The sequence below is a fragment of the Lepidochelys kempii genome, chromosome 3 (assembly GCF_965140265.1).
Source record: "Lepidochelys kempii isolate rLepKem1 chromosome 3, rLepKem1.hap2, whole genome shotgun sequence".
NCBI lineage: Eukaryota > Metazoa > Chordata > Testudines > Cheloniidae > Lepidochelys > Lepidochelys kempii.
The window spans coordinates 187,628,561-187,646,577 of record NC_133258.1 but is presented as its reverse complement, the minus strand read 5'-3'; the positions used below and the strand labels follow the sequence as shown (position 1 = coordinate 187,646,577).

Below are 18,017 nucleotides of genomic sequence, written 5' to 3'. Positions count from 1 at the left end.
CAGCCCTGTCTCATAGACTTTAAGGCCAGAAGGGACCATCATGATTGCAGGCCATGGAACCTCACCCATACTCTCCTGTAATAGGCCTATAAGTTCTGTCTGAGTTACTGAAGTCCTCAAATCTCCATTTACTCTAGTTCAATCAAGCACTCATACCCCATGCTGCAGAGGAAAGTGAAAAACCTTCATCGCCTCTGACAATCTGACCTGGGAGAATAAACCTTCCTGACCCCCAAATACGGTGATCAGTTAACACTTGAGCATGTGGGTGAGACCCTACAGCCAGACACCTGGAAAAGAATTCTCTGTAGTAACTCAGAGGCCTTCTCATCTAGTGTTCCATCTCCAGCTGTTGGACATATTGGTTGCAGATAGGCCATATGTCATTGTAGGCAATCTTATCCTGCTATCTTCTTCATAAACATGTCCAGCTCAGTCTCGATACAAATTAATTTTTTTGTCCCCACTGCTTCCCGTGGCTGTTCCAGAATGTCACTCCTCTGATGGTTAGAAATCTTTGCCTAATTTCAAGCCTAAACTTGTTTTTTTTTCCCCAATGACAAGAGTTCTTTATTTCCATACTTCCTAAAGCAATAAAAATAAATCAAGACCTACTAGACCAACAATCGATCATGACAAGCAGGGAGCAATTTCTATGGTGTTTATCCAGAGGATCGTTTGTGGCTGCATGATAATTTTCTTCCTTTGATAATTGTGCCTTTTCCAAAATCTCATGTTAATTCTTGGCCAAGATTCTGTTTTTTCGTTAACTGTGGCTTCCACATGGACAAGATCTTTCCCCAGAAATGGCTTTCCAATTAGCGTGAAGTCATCGGCACCAACCAGCAAAGCCTTCTCCAGTTGGATTCGGTCTCCACATTCAGCTGGCAGCACGTTTTCCATTAAAATCAAATCTTTGCTGGTTCCCTTCCACTGCTTACTGGCAAAGTGAACCACAGCAAAGAACCTTCCATACTGCCCAGTGGCAATCATCTCATTCACCTTTTGCATGACCTCTGCATGGTACTTTGCCTCTTCTATTGGATCTGGCAGTTTGACTTCAGGCCACGGAGGTGAGGACAATGATGTTTTGGCAATAATTCCTTGCTGTAGTGAAGTGCTTTGAGTTCTCTCGCTTCAAACTGTTGATGGACAGTTTATATCCATTTGTTCTTGTGCCAAAATTAGCCCCTAACTTCAATAACCCTCTCCCTCAGGGCCAGAGCCTCAGGTCCATCTCTCTTTGCACTCCCAGCCACATAAATTAAGCTAGCCATGAATTCTGTCTGATTGTAAGGCCACTTCTTTGGGCCCAGCCAGGAATTGAACTCCTAAAGCAAGGCAGCTCCTTTCATCTGAGCCTGCTGGGCTCTGATTGTAGGGTTGCCAACTGTCCCAGTTTTGCCAGGATTCTCCCGGAATCAGGCTCTATCTCCCGGAGGCTACTAAAGCTAAACCAGAAGATTTTAGGCTACTAAAAGTCCAGTGGAGCAGCAGGGTTAATTCAGGCTCCCTGCCTGCCCAGGCCCTATGCTGCTCCTGGAAGTGGACGGCACATCCCTGCGGCCTCTGGGGGGGCAGGGGTCTCTGTACACTGCCTATACCCTAAGCGCCGACTCTGCAACTCCCATTAGCTGGGAACTGCGGACAATGGGAGCTGCGGGAGTGGTGCCTGAAGGCAGGGGCAGCGTGCGGAACACCCTACTTCCCCCCCGGGAGCCACAAAGACATGCTGGCCGCTTCTGGGAGCAGTGCATGGAGGGGGCAGTGTGTGGAGCCCCCTGCCCTGCTTACCTCCAGTGGCTCCCAGTTGGTGCACAGTGGGGCTAAGACAGGCTTTGCTCCCGCAGCAGGCATTGGCTGCAGTTCCTGGCCAATGGGAGCTATGGAGTTGGTACTCAGGGTATGGGCAGTGCTCAGAGACCCCTGGTCCTCCCCAAGGTTTGCAGTGACATGCCGGCCACTTCCAGGAACAGAGTGGGGCCAGGGCAAGCAGGGAGTCTGATTTTACCCTGCTGTGCCACCAATCGCAAGCTGTCTGAGGTAAGTGCTGCCCAGCCAGAGCCTGCACCCCTCACCCCTTCCCACAGCCCAACCCCCTGCCCTGAGCCCCCTCCAGCACCCAAACTCCCTCCCAGAGCCTGCACCCCCCCACCTCCTCCTGCACCCCAATCCCCTGCCCCAGCCCTGAGTCCCCTCCTGGAGCCTGTATCCTGCACCCCCTCCTGCACTCCAAACCCTTCCCCCAGGCTCAGCCTGAAGCCCCCTCCGACACTCTGAACCCCTTAGCCCCAGCCCAGAGCCACACCCCCTCCCGCACCCCAACCCCTTGCCTCAGCGCAGTGACAGTGAATGAGGGTGGGGGAGAGTGACCAACGGAGGGAGGGGGGATGGAATGAGCAGGGTGAGGCCTCAGAGAAGGGGCGGGGCAGGGACAGGGCCCTGGGGAAGGAGCAGGGCCTCAGGGCAGGGGCAGGGCAGGGGGCAGGGAAAGGGTGTTTGGGTTTGTGTGATTAGACAGTTGGCAATCCTATCTGATTGGCTAGTCCTCCTAGCCCTTTGAAGACAAGGTCCTCTAGCTTCCAAGGTGGCTGCTTCAGTGAGGCATCTGTAGGCAGACATGGAGACCTCATCTTTGCTGCTCTTTTCCTTCCATCTCACAGTTTCTTGGGGCAGGGTGAAGCAGAGCAGTGGGGCTTCCTGTAGGCCAGGGGCACCCTATAGCTGTGTGCATAAGGAGATCTGGCAATAATTCCTATTCTGTATGGTAACAATAATACATGAGAAGGGATTCTGAAATGACCATGTGCTTGCGGAGTCCAGTGAACTTTCACATTCCTTATAATGTTTCCACAACCTGCCAGCATGCGTCCCTATTGAGATGGTCAGGAGTTGTATGGAACTTCATCACAGGTTCTGACTGCATGTGATTACACTATATGGGTGGACTAAGATTTCCAAGCATGGCCCCTGCAGCTCCCATTGCCCAGGAACTGTGGCCAATGGGAGCTGCAAGGGTGGCGCCTGCAGACAGGGCAGTGCACTGAGCTGTCTGGCCATGTCTCTGCCTAGGAGCCAGAGGGGGGACATGCCACTGCTTCCAGAAGCTGCTTGAGGTAAGCGCCTCCCATAGCCTGCATCCTTGACCCTTCCCCCCACATGCTCCAACCCTCTGCCCCAGCCCTGATCCCACTCCTGCCCTCCGAACCCCTCAGTCCGAGCCCAGAGCCCCCTCCTGCACTCCAAATCCCTCATCCCCAGCCCCACCCCAGAGACTACACCCCCAGCTGGAGCCCTCAACCCCTCCCACGCCCCAGGCCTGATCCCCCTCCAGCCCTCCAAATCCCTCGGATTCCAGCCTGAAGGACCCTTCCGCACCCGAAACCCCTCATCCCAACCCCACCTCAGAGCCTGCACCCCTAGGTGGAGCCCTCACCCCCTCCCACACACCAGCCCTCCAATTTTGTGAGCATTCATGGCCTGCCATACAATTTCCATACCCAGGTGTGGCCCTCAGGCCAAAAATTTTGCCCACTCCTGTTCTACGCCCATTGGTACCACAAAATTCTGAGGATCCACAAGGTGGAGCACAGTAACAACCATATTGTAACAGATCATCAGAGAGTTATGCCAATAGGTTTCAGATAAATTTGATTTTGCTAACTGTTTGACATGCAGTACTCACACAGAGATTGAAGAGCTATGTATATGGTGCGACTGCATTTGAAAAAATATCCCCTCCCCCCTCAGAAAGAACCAGCAGGATGTCTATGAAATGGATTGATCAGGTAATTTCAATCATGAAAGAATTGTGGCTACCTGCGAAGAATGCTGGAGGACCCTGGGAGCAGAATGAGACCCGAATTTATCATGTATGCTAACTTACTGAGCTGCTAGTTGCTGGCAGGTATATTGCTAAAAAGAAATATTAACTGTGGCACCAGCAGCAGAGAAACCCAATATCATGGATCATTAGCTAGTTTCCTTTGGATGGTATTACTGGGTTAATCATCAGAAAAGAGCTTTAGGGATACATTTTCAAGTGCATGGGGGGCTTAGACACACAGCTCTGCTGCCAGCAAGTTAAAGAAGTATGGGCTGGACGAATGGGCTATAAGGTCGATAAAAAGTTGGCTAGATTGTCGGGCTCAACGGGTAGTGATCAATGGCTCCATGTCTAGTTGGCAGCCAGTATCAAGTGGAGTGCCCCAAGGGTCAGTCCTGGGGCTGGTTTTGTTCAATATCTTCATTAATGATCTGAAGGAATGCATGGATTGCACCCTCAGCAAGTTTGCAGATGACACTAAATTGGGAGGAGAGGTAGATACGCTGGAGGGTAAGGATAGGATACAGAGGGACCTAGACAAATTAGAGGATTGGGCCAAAAGAAATCTGATGAGGTTCAACAAGGACAAGGGCAGAGTCCTGCACTTAGGATGTAAGAATCCAATGCACCGCTACAGAGTAGGGACCGAATGGCTCGGCAGCAGTTCTGCAGAAAAGGACCTAGGAGTTACAGTGGACGAGAAACTGGATATGAGTCAACAGTGTGCCCTAGTTGCCAAGAAGGCCAATGGCATTTTGGGTTGTATAAGTAGGGGCATTGCCAGCAGATAGAGGGACGTGATCATTCCCCTCTATTCAACACTGGTGAGGCCTTATCTGGAGTATTGTGTCCAGTTTGGGGCCCCACACTACAAGAAGGATGTCGAAAAATTGGAAAGAGTCCAGCGGAGGGCAACACAAATGATTAGGGGACTGGAACACATGAGTTATGAGGAGAGGCTGAGGGAACTGGGGATGTTTAGTCTACAGAAGAGAAGAATGAGGGGGGATTTGATAGCTGCTTTCAACTACCTGAAAGGGGGTTCCAAAGAGGATGGCTCTAGACTGTTGTCAGTGGTAGCAGATGACAGAACAAGGAGTAATGGTCTCAAGTTGCAGTGTGGGGAGGTTTAGGTTGGATATTAGGAAAAACTTTTTTCACTAGGAGGGTGGTGAAACACTGGAATGCATTACCTAGGGAGGTGGTAGAATCTCCTTCCTTAGAGGTTTTTAAGGTCAGGCTTGACAAAGCTCTGGCTGGGATGATTTAATTGGGGATCGGTCCTGCTTTGAGCAGGGAGTTGGACTAGATGACCTCCTGAGGTCCCTTCCAACCCTGATATTCTATAATTCTATGATGTTAATTGGAGTCATTTAGTTAAATCCAAGCCCATTGCCTTTAACCCTTACTGTTTAAACATTACACATTTTCTTAACTATTAAAGCAAGTGATTAGTATTTTTGATTGTAAGACCAGGATGGAAACAAATTGAGGTTTGGTTCCTATACTGCTGGTGGTACAACTGATGCCATGTTTAGAATTATAGAGCTGTTGCTAATAGGAGAATCACAAATGTTACATTCAAAGACACCTGAAAATTTATATGTAGTGAGAGGAGTTTCTTACCATGAGAATTTAATGTTCAGAAAGCTGCACTGATCAGAGTGGCTTTTTTTATAACTAGCACCATGACATTATTAATCTCTCATCACATTTTTCCATTCCACTCTTCGAGTTCCAATTGAACCTTCCTCATCAATGTCTTTTCTTCCTACACCTAATATTCAAGCCCTAACTCCATGTTCACAACTGAACAGGTATCTAATATCATAGAATCATAGAAGATTAGGGTTAGAAGAGACCTCAAGAGGTCATTTAGTCCAACCCCCTGCTCAAAGCAGGACCAACCCCAACTAAATCATCCCAACTAGGGCTTTGTCAAACCAGGCCTTAAAAACCTCTAAGGAAGGAGATTCCACCACCTCCCTAGGTAACCCATTCCAATGCTTCACCATCCTCCTAGTGAAATAGTATTTCCTAATATCCAACCTAGACCTCCCACACTGCAACTTGAGACTATTGCTCCTTGTTCTGTCATCTGCCACCACTGAGAACAGCCTAGCTCCATGCTCTTTGGAACCCCCCTTCAGGTAGTTGAAGGATGCTATCAAATCCCCCCTTACTCTTAACTTCTGCAGACTAAATAAGCCCCGTTCCCTCAGCCTCTCCTCATAAGTCAAGGCCCCAACCCCCTAATTATTTTCATTGCCCTCTGTGGGACTCTCTCCAATTTGTCCACATCCTTCCTGTATTGGGGGCCCCAAAACTGGATGCAATACTCCAGATGTGGCCTCACTAGTGCCAAATACAAGGGAATATTCACTTCCCTCAATCTGCTGGCAACACTCCTACTAAATGACAGTTTCAGAGTAGCAGCCGTGTTAGTCTGTATTTGCAAGCTGTAGCTCATGAAAGCTTATGCTCAAATAAATTTGTTAGTCTCTAAGGTGCCACAAGTACTCCTTTTCTTTTTGCTCCTACTAATGCAGCCCAATATGCCGTTAGCCTTCTTGGCAACAAGGGCAACAAAGGCACACTGTTGACTCATATCCAGATTTCTTTTAGCCCAATCCTCCAGTTTGTCTAGGTCACTCTGGACCCTATCCCTACCCACCAGCATATCTACCTCTCCCCCCAGCTTAGTGTCATCTGCGAACTTGCTGACGGGGCAATCCATTGCATCATCCAGATCATTAATGAAGATGTTGAACAAAACCGGCCCCAGGACCAACCCCAGGGCACTCCGCTTGATGACGGCTGCCATCTAGACATTGAGTCGTTGATCACTACCTGTTGAGCCCAACGATCTAGCCAGCTTTCCATTCACCTAATAGTCCATTCATCCAATCCATACTTCTTTAACTTGCTGGCAAGAATACTGGGGGAGACCGTATCAAAAGCTTTGCTAAAGTCCAGATATGTCATGTCCACTGCTTTCTCCATATCCCCAGAGTCAGTTATCTCATCATAGAAGGGAATCAGGTTGGTCAGCTGTGACTTGCCCTTGGTGAATCCATGTTGACTGTTCCTGATCATCTTCTTCTCCTCCAAGTCCTTCAAAATGGATTCCTTGAAGACCTACTCCATGATTTTTCCAGGGATTGAGGTGAGGATTCTCCTTCTTCCCTTTTTAAAAGATGGGCACTATATTTGTCTTTTTCCCAATGATCCAGGACCTCCTCCGATTGCCACAAGTTTTCAAAAATAATGACCAATGGCTCTGCAATCACATCAGCCAACTCCCTCAGCACCCTCAGATACATTAGATCCAGACCCATGGACTTGTGCATGTCCAGCTTTTCTAAATAGTCCTTAACCTGTTCTTTCACCACTGAGGGCTGCTTACTTCCTCCTCCTTACTGTGCTGCCCAGTGCAACAGTCTGGGAGCTGACTGTCTGTGAAGACCGAGGCAAAAAAAGCATTGAGTACTTCAGCTCTTTCCACATCATCTGTCACTAGGTTGCCTCCCCCATTCATTAAGGGTCCCATGCTTTCTCTGACCTTCTTCTTCTTGCTAACATACCTGTAGAAACTCTTCTTGTTACCCTTCACATCCCTTGCTAGCTGCAACTCCAATTGTACTTTGGCCTTCCCAGCTGCTTTCAACTACCGGAAAGGGGGTTCCAAAGAGGATGGATCTAAACTGTTCTCAGTGGTACCAGATGATAGAATAAGGAGTAATAGTCTCAAGTTGCAGTGTGGGAGGTTTAGGTTGGATATGAGGAAAAACTTTTTCACTAGGAGGGTGGTGAAGCACTGGAATGGGTTATGTAGGGAGGTGGTGGAATCTCCTTCTTTAGAGGTTTTTAAGGTCAGGCTTGACAAAGCCCTGGCTGGGGTGATTTAGTTGGGGATTGGTCCTGCTTTAAGCAGGGGGTTGGACTAGATGACCTCCTGAGGGCCCTTCCAACCCTGATATTCAATGATTCTATTGTATGATTCTATGATTACACCCCTGCATGCTAGAGCAATATTTTTATACTCCTCCCTAGCCATCTGTCCAAGTTTCCTCTTCTTGTAAGCTTCCTTTTTGTGTTTCAGCTCACTGAAGATTTCTCTGTTAAGCTAAGCTGGTTATCTGCCATATTTTCTATTCTTTCTGCACATCGGGATGGTTTGTTCCTGCACCCTCAATAAAGCTTCTTTAAAATACAGCCAGCTCTCCTGGACTCCTTTCCCCCTCACATTAGCCTCCCAGGGGATCCTGCCCAACAGTTCCATAAGGGAGTCAAAGTGCGCTTTTCTGAAGTCCAGGGTCTATATTTTGCTGCTTTCCTTTCTTCCTTTTGTCAGGATCCTGAACTTGACCATCTCATTGTCACTGCTGCCCAAGTTGCCACCCATTTCTACTTCCCCTACCAATTCTTCCCTGTAGATGAGCAGCAGATGAAGAGGACTATTGCCCCTAGTTGGTTCCTCCAGCATTTGCACCAAGAAGTTGTCCCCAACACTCTCCAAAAACTGCCTGGATTGTCTGTGCACTGCTGTATTGCTCTCCCAGAAGATGTCAGGGTGATTGAAGTCCCCCATAAGAACGAGGGCCTGTGATCTAGAAACTTCTGTTAGTTGTCCGAAGAAAGCTTCATTTACCTCATCCTCCTGGTCTGGTGGTCTATAGCACATGCCCACCATGACATCACCCTTGTTGCTCTCGCCTCTACATTTAACCCAAAGACTCTCAACTAGCTTTTCTCCAGTTTCTTATTGGAGCTCTGAGCAATCATACTGCTCTCTTACATACAGTGCAACTCCTCCACCTTTTCTCCCTGCCTGTCCTTCCTGAACAGTTTATACCCATCCATGACAGTGCTCCAGTCATGTGAGTTACCCTCCCAAGTCTCTGTTATTCCAATCACATCATAGTTCCTTGACTGTTCCAGGACTTCCAGTTCTTCCTGCTTGTTTCCCGGCTTCTTGGGTTCGTGTACAGGCACCTAAGATAACTAGCCTATTGCCCTACTTTCTCAGTATGAATCAGGAGGCCTCCCCAGTTGCACCATCCTCTTTGTGTTTCCTCCCGGTATCCCACCTCCCCACTTACCTCTGGGCTTAGGTCACCGCCCCCCCGGCGAACCTAGTTTAAAGCCCTCCTCACTAGGTTAGCAAGCCTGCCTGCGAAGATGCTCTTCCCTCTCTTCATTAGGTGGATTCCTCTTTCCTAGAATATGTTATAATCTAAAGCCCAAATGATCTACAGTGCATAAACATGATCTCATCTAAATTCTACTGTAAGAGGGTACTTTAGAAACACTATAGCTGAGATATTAACTTTTATTTATGAAGAATGAGGCTAACTTCCCATCCAAACTTTTGGTCAAATCATGAGAGAGAGATCTGGCTTACAAATAATATAGCCCTGAACATTTATAACAAGATTTATTGAGCTGACAACAAAGCAAAGAAATTTTAGAAAACTAATCCTTCTTCACACTGATAAAAATAATGTGTTCTGATGTTAGTTTTGCTATTTCTTCCCCTTGAAAATAAATTTGACAGTGATAAAATTCAGGCATGGGCATGAAGCTCATCAGATAGATTCTTAGTGCCATTGTTTGAATGGATTCTACAGATGAAGACATTTAGAACTTGATCAAAAAAGTCTTTCTGTTCACATCAATGGGCTTTAAATCAGGGACTTGAGAAATTTTTACTCCAGGCTCAACAGTTACAATGAGGGAATAAAAAATGACAATATTAGTGATAATATCATGTAATTTTCACAGGTCCTACCCTGCAGTCTTTGTCCATTGAAGTCTATGGGATTTTTTTGAATGTCAGGCTCCAGAGATGGTCTTTCCTGTGTTGATGGTGAAACATTTTGGCTTTGCAAACATTTTCACCAATACCAAGTGGTCATTTGATTACATGTGAAAAATGGTAACATGTTCCCCCAAATGACAGCAAACTAACTCACGGCTCTTACAGCTGGAAACACTCTTAAATCATTTTTTGTATTATTTTACCAGCTCAAGTATACCTAAACACAGACTGATATTGATAAAATATCTAGATAGTCCAGAAATATGTTAGAAAGAGCTATGCTGCTAGATCAAACCCTCTGGAGCACAAAATCCTTTGTTGCCCATTTGCATGGGAGCAGATATGCAGCAAATGTATTTCTGTCACTTTAGGGACATGTTCAGCGAAGTATGACTGATTCACAGGAAGATGCTTTGACCTGTTTTCACTTCAGTCACATATCTCTGTTACTGGCTGATTTTCAAGTCACATCTCAAATTAAAAGGGCCGCAGCTCAAACCAAGCCACTTCGTAGGCAACATATATTTTGTTCCTAATTCCAATATATAGAGATGAATCATCACCTTTTTAGAATCTCTTTTAGTATCTGTTTTGTGTGTGCTAACAATGCCCAATCATATCTGTAGAGGATGATATTTGGGCATGTTCCCTAACCCATCTGCAGTCCCACCTCCTGTGATCGGTGTGCTCAGGAACAGAAGTGCCGTTTATTCATGCAGCAAGTACATAGAAGTTCAGACATATAACACAAAATTACTGACCAGGTTCCCTCCTTCACCTGAGCCCTGTATGCAGACATGGTGCTGCTAGGCACAAACGCACGCACACAACTTCCGCATTTTTATGCCCAAATGCCAGTTTGTGTGTCTGTCTTTGGGGAACGGGGGAATAAGGGTGTGTTTGTGTTTAAGGCACTGGATAGGGATTCAGGATTCCTCTGTTCTATTCCTGGCTGTACTTGCCAGGAAGTAAACTTGCCATGTTTACTTGGGCAAGTCACTCAGTGCCTTAGTTCCCCCCTTGGTAAGGTGATGTTGGTAAGGAGTGGTAGATACGCTGAAGGGGAGGGATAGGATACAGAAGGACCTAGACAAATTGGAGGATTGGGCCAAAAGAAATCTGATGAGGTTCAATAAGGATAAGTGCAGGGTCCTGCACTTAGGACGGAAGAACCCAATGCACAGCTACAGACTAGGGACCGAATGGCTAGGCAGCAGTTCTGCGGAAAAGGACCTAGGGGTGACAGTGGACGAGAAGCTGGATATGAGTCAGCAGTGTGCCCTTGTTGCCAAGAAGGCCAATGGCATTTTGGGATGTATAAGTAGGGGCATAGCGAGCAGATAGAGGGACATGATCATTCCCCTCTATTCGACATTGGTGAGGCCTCATCTGGAGTACTGTGTCCAGTTTTGGGCCCCACACTTCAAGAAGGATGTGGATAAATTGGAGAGAGTCCAGCGAAGGGCAACAAAAATGATTATGGGTCTGGAACACATGAGTTATGAGGAGAGGCTGAGGGAGCTGGGATTGTTTAGCCTGCAGAAGAGAAGAATGAGGGGGGATTTGATAGCTGCTTTCAACTACCTGAAAGGGGGTTCCAAAGAGGATGGCTCTAGACTGTTCTCAATGGTAGCAGATGACAGAACGAGGAGTAATGGTCTCAAGTTGCAGTGGGGGAGGTTTAGATTGGATATTAGGAAAAACTTTTTCACTAAGAGGGTGGTGAAACACTGGAATGCGTTACCTAGGGAGGTGGTAGAATCTCCTTCCTTAGAGGTTTTTAAGGTCAGGCTTGACAAAGCCCTGGCTGGGATGATTTAACTGGGAATTGGTCCTGCTTCGAGCAGGGGGTTGGACTAGATGACCTTCTGGGGTCCCTTTCAACCCTGATATTCTATGATATTCTATGTTAATAAGACTTCCCTCAATTACAGTGTGCTGTGAGATTAAATTCATTACTGTTTGTTAGGGGCTCAGATATTATGGTGTTAAGGGCCATATAAGCACGTAGAAAATGTGTGCAAAATTTGCCAGTTTAGATGTCAGTTGGGCAATCAGATCTATCCCTTTCATGATATGGCAAGTTTGAGATTCAGATCATATGAATTTCAGTTTGCTTTGGGTTAACAGGAGTGTAGGTCTGAGACCTGAGAACCCCTTCCCACTCCATGTTAAACCAGCCACGGGTGAAACTCAGGGTGTTCACCACTAAAACTGAAAAAAAGAACGTTCTGCTGCTGATAAAGCTCCCCCACCTCAGGAACGTCCCTAACAAAGGTTATAACCCCCATGGTGGAAAAGCAGAAACACCTGGGCGCTGGGAAATTTGGGTGCTCCAGTAGCGCAATTGGTTAGCGCATAGTATTTATAGGGCAGTGCTGTGTGGAGACATGCTGAGGTTGTGAGTTGAAGCCTCACCTAGAGCACTGTTTTTACGGGGGAGGGTTAGCTCAGTGGTTTGAGCATTGGCCTGCTAAACCCAGCATTGTGAGGAGGCCTTTTAGGGATCTGGGGCAAAAATTGGGGCTTGGCCCTGCTTTGAGCAGGGGGTTGGGGACTAGATGACCTCCTGAGGTCCCTTCCAACTCTGATATTCTATGAAATTATGGAGGATGCAGAGAGAGGTTCAATAAATGGTAAAATAAGCTCTAACCAGTGTTTTTATGCTGATCATCTGCACAAACAGAAGGTCAAAACTAAGTTACAATTTGGACATGAAAGATAAAATGTAAAAAACTTGGGCAGGAAGGAGGACACATAGGTGACAGTGTGTAATTGATTAAATTTTTTGTTATAATGGATAATGTGATAGGTTTAGTACATTTGAAGGAGGGAGCTAGTTTTACCTATATAATGTAAATGAAAAACAATGCTCTTTGGGAAACATTCCTGGACTGCAGTTCAACATCAAGCTGCTGGAACTCTGACCCCCCTGCATGACTGTGACATGCAGAGGCATAGCAGGAACCCCCAGATGCGTGGATCCTGATTGGCCATCAGGTGAAATTTGTCTGTATATTGGGAGTGGTGAGCATAAGAGATTTGCTTGGTATACATATTCTGTGTGTGTTGCTAATAAACAGATGTTTAGAGCACAACTGTGTAAGGCTTTTTCACTGGGAAAAGGTTCTGCAGACCCGTAGAGCCCCTATGGAAAGGGAAGGTACTTAAATTGACCAGGTTTCTTACTGAGCTCCATGGGTAAGGATAGATGCCTTACACCCTGAGCCCTTGAAGGGAAAGGGTGGGAGTGCCTAAATGTATTGGGTCACGCTTTGATCCCTTGGTAGGGTATAGGAGTGGTGTCCTAAATTGAGCAGTTACATGAGAGTGATGCAGGTCTTAAATTCATCCAAAGCTGTCTGGTGCGGAGCTCTGGTAAATATTTTCAACCCCCCTGGAGCTTTTATAGCATGTTTGGGGAGAGGGGAGTGTAGAGGGCTCCAGGAGATACTCTATGAGAATTTAAGTTCTGGCGTGGTGATATCATAATGCTGTGAAAATTGCCAAATCATTTTATGGTAATGGTCCTATCCTGTTTGAGCCAGAACATGTTTCTTTTTTAAAAATTACTGCATCTGTAACCCTACCACAAATAAATGACTGAAATTAAACCACACACACCCCACTGAACTAATATGATGACAATAAGATAATCATATTTCCATTTCGCTCTGGTGTGTATATCTACATGGCAATGTTGTGCACCAGCTGACTGAAAGGAAATTAAAAATCATAAGGCAATTCAAAGCTATTACACTCTGAGGGCTCCAACCTTTTAAAACTTACATATGTATCATTTTCCCCAACATAAATCATCTAAGCAACTAAATAGGTGTGTTAGATGAAGAGTATTCTATACTTAAACAGGAATTCTTTATTTAATGTCATATATATATATATATATATATATATATATGCATTTTCATGTATAAAATGTGTTTAAATGGCTCTCCAAATTATTATATCTCAGGAGCCCACAATCACTAGTGGATTTTCATCTTCACCACGTGAGATAGAGAAGTATTATCACCCTTTCACAGAGGGGCAACAGAATAGCTTAAGTGACTTGCCAAAGGTTACATGGGAAGTCTGTGGCTGAGCTGGGACTTGAGCCCAGATTTCCTGAGCTGCAGACTAGTGCCTCATCCACTGGGCTAAGCCAAGATAGTGATCATTCAATTAATAGGCAATATTCCCATGTTCTGAACACCCTAACAATACTTAACATGAGGTCATATCTTTTATTGGATCAACTTCTGCTGGAGAAAGAGACAAGTTTCCGAGCTACACAGAGCTCTTCTTCAGAACTGGGCAGAAGACGAGTTTTGTGTAGATATAAAGCTTGTCTCTTTCTCCAACAGCGGGTGGTCTAATAAAAGATATTACCTCACCCAACTTGTCTCTCTAATATCTTGGGACCAACATGGCTACATAACACTACAAAGTACTTAACGTATACATTCTCATGTCCTTTCACATGCAGGCATCATATAATAACTTAATACATTTCTCATTCCTCAGCAACGCATAGCCCATAATCTTCTATCCTTCTCATGTGCCTGGGAGCAAAGCTGAGCTGTGAAACGTTATAAAGACATGGATCTTCTTCAAACATCTTTTTTTTTTAAACACATAGATGGGTCTGTTTATTCCCAGAGGAATAATCAAAACTCAGCACTTCAGGAAAACAAGCAACCCAAAGTTTCAGCCTCCGTTCTGTAAGGCCACTTCTTTCAACAGCTTTTCTATTGTAGCTATAATGTTTTTAGATTTCAGTTTTTATTTCACAAAGCTCAAGCGGGGGAGTTATGCATCTGCTGAGTTAACTTTTGGCTTAAAAGTATTGTCTTGTAGGTGAAAAGGTACAACAGGAGACCACTTGCATCACTGCTAGTGGGAGATGGTCTGTAGAAGGAGTCAATGCCCAGAAAGGATACTATTTAAAAAATATTTTCCATTTCAAACGTGAATTCTTCTCAGTGGTGCATACAAAGGAAAAGCTAAACAATCTGTATAGAGTAGAAGCACATTTTCTGTGCAGTCTTTAATGGAGAGGCTTGATGGGACTGTGGTTAACAGGGTGGGAGTCAGATGGTCTGAATTTTAGCCTCACCTTTGCCATAGTCTTCCTGTGTGACTCTGAGTACGTCACATATAGCGAAATCTTCAAAAATACTTGCTTTTTTTTTTAATGCTCTACCTTAATCACAAACTATTGGGTTTTATTCAGAAATTATTTGGTGAAATTCTATGGCCTGTGTTGGCCAGGAATTCAAGCTAGATCATCATAATGGTCCCTTATGGCCTTAAAATCTTTGAAAGCAGTTGAGTCAGGGTGAGTGTATTTATCTTAAGTACACTTTTAATTGTATTTTACTATTAAAAAGCTCCATTTAGTCACAGTTGACTAATGAGCCTTCACTTTTGCAATTACTCCAGTTGTTGCACACCTATTTAATAAGCACTGTTGCAGACAATGGTCATGTTATAAATATAGATCAGACTGGTAATTGTGAGTAACAAAACTATAACTCTGTCAGAGTTTTGCTGACAATGTAAAACCTGGGAGGGAAGCTTAAAATTTTTATGTTTTGACCAGATTCCCTTGAAAGAATCATATAATGTTAAAATCAGACAAACTTTGAATTATGGAGTTATGACTGATTCCTAGATCTGTATCTTCCACATGCTACTAATGCTTTCTTTCCCTGATGTTTAAGTCATCTTCCACTTTTCCCCTTCCCTGTTGCTGCCCCCCCATCTTATTTTTTCTCCCTATTGACACATCCTGGCCCTATTTAATTTCCCTTGGTCCTTTTGGGTTGGAAGGGACCTCAGGAGGTCATCTAGTCCAACCCCCTGCTCAAAGCAGGACCAACACCAACTAAATCATCACCAACTAAATCAAGCTGGGCCTTAAAAACTCTAAGGATGGAGATTCCACCACAGAATTCATTCCAAATACGGAATGAATCCATTGACGTCTATGGGTTACCTCCCTAGGTAACCGATAGACGTCAATGGATTCATTCCGTATTTGCGCACATGTGAGGCAAGACCAGAGTCAGTCCCTTCAAGTATAATAAGATAAGTACAGTCAATAAAATAATTATGGCCAATTGAAACATTTTTGCTTGGTATTTTGTGCAAGAGTTCACTCCATCCCATAACACTGTCAGCCAAGAAATAGCTAACTAAGTATTTGATAGCCAATACATGCAATTCCCCACAATCACAGAAGGGGGAGCTGATGTTTCATTTTAGAGACTAGAATTACTAGCATACAAAGGCTTCTGTCCAGTGTAAAGCAGGAAGAAAGATAATCAGCAACTCTGAGATTTGCTCTTGTAATCTTGCTAGCTCATGCTATTTGATGCTTTATTTTCTTCAGAAGAAAAAGGATCCATCTTGCTGGAAACAGTTACAGTAATGGATTGCACAGAACACTACAGCCACATGTTTAAAATCTTTCTGGCTTGAAGGACAAATTCTAAGTAATATTGCAAGCTATCCATAAAATGCTTACTACCTGATGTCTATTACTAGAATGCAGTTTTTTCTGCTTTGAATCTTCTGGTGCTAGTTCCTCCTGTGAGTCCCATTCAAAACTTTGCTTTCTCTGCAGTTTACCAAAATGAAATAAAATAAAGCCTCATTAAAGAAAATGAGCGTGTGTACATATATGTATATTACATTAAAAATCCTAGATTCTAAGAACATTAAGGGTGAAAAGTCAACCTCTCAAAATTTGGGAAGAATCAGACTTGCCCACGCAACCGTAATTCCTCACCTTGATTAGTGTGCATTATGTACAGCCTGTAAATACAAGATCACATACTATTTTTCCACAGGATCTCTGCCTCACTCCATGCCCATGATGGATGGTATCATGTTGAGTAATATTATTTTATTGTTTCCTTGTGCTCCACCATCCGTGTCGACCTGTTGTCTCTTGTCTTGTATTGTCATTGTTGTTAATTGTCTGTACAGCACCTAGCACAATGAGGTATGGGGCTCAAGCCGACAACTCAATACTACTACAACTACTAAGAAACAGCACCCACAGACAGCAAAAGCAGCATGAACCTGCAGCTGGAGCCCTTACTCTACACTTCAGTTAAACACCTTAGCCTGAGTCCCCTGAGCCTGAGTCAGCTGGCATGGACAAGATGGTGATGTCTAATTGTAGTGTAGACATGTCCAGGACCAATCCCAAATTTTTGCCCCAAATCCCTAAATGCCTAGGTGTGATGAGGTGCACTGATTTGGTTGCAAATTCAAAATGAGTTGTTGCTGAATATAACAAATTGATTTATTCATCTGATATTCTACTGTGAGATCTTGTTGATTCTGCAGTGCGCTCAGTGCAGCTGCACTCCTGGGTCTGTCCACACTTAGGTAATTGCAGGATTGGGCCTAATTTGCCTTGTCAGTGCAAAAAGCTCCCAAGACTTTTTTTCTTGGTGGCAAAGGTAACTCTTTCTCAATCAGTTAGAATATTTTTGAGAACTTTTTGACATATGGAGTAACTTACTGTGTTTCAGAAAGTGTTGAGATACCTCAATCTTACTAGTCATTTTGAAAATCACAGCCACATCCTCACTTCAGTAATGCCTTCACTGAGCTATCTTTTAGAGAACTAAAATTCAAATCAATGTAAGGAACAATAGATTTGTGTAGCAACTAATTTTAACTAAGGTATAGCCAAGTGAATTAGGAAATCTGAAGAATCATAATTGTTAGCATTACCCAATCAACAGATAAAGGGCAATGAGTAGTAAATAAGAATATCAAAGTCTACAGCTGGCGTGTAAGCACACTAGTTTCTAAAATGGCCTATTAGTAAAGCTGCTTGGCAACTTTAAGAACAAATTTTTTGAAAATGTCCACATTTCCACATTGTGACCCTTTTGTATGGTACAAAATGGACCCTCTTATTTTTAAATATGTATCAAAACTGTTGTGGAAACTAACAATATTTTTCATTTATCAAAACCTGTTGGTGTTTCCTTGTTTTGTTCTCTTTCTTTTTGGTAAGTTTCAGTAATGACTTCCATAAAAAAGTTGATAAAGTCACAATTATTCTAAATGAAATATTTTGGAAAATAATCAGTTTTTTACTAAAATTTTCATTTTTTAAAAAAAGGCAATATTTAGAGGGAAAAAACTTTTGGATAAAATATTGACCAGGTATATTATTAGCAAAGTGATCTCCATGTTAACTGTAAGAAGACAATTAATTGTTTAGTATTTTTATAATGACAAAAGTATACTGAAGAATTTCTTGGCACTTTCTGGCAATCATCACTGGTGCTCTTGATCCCTAAATATGCTAGGAGGAGGACACAAGCAGTGACCTTGCCTAGG

At 44.2% G+C, this 18,017-nt stretch overlaps 1 pseudogene; it reads right to left on the bottom strand.

Moving 5' to 3' along the window:
- Positions 1–630: 630 nt before the first annotated feature.
- Positions 631–15,680, bottom strand: LOC140908847 (large ribosomal subunit protein bL21m pseudogene; annotated as a pseudogene).
- Positions 15,681–18,017: the final 2,337 nt, after the last annotated feature.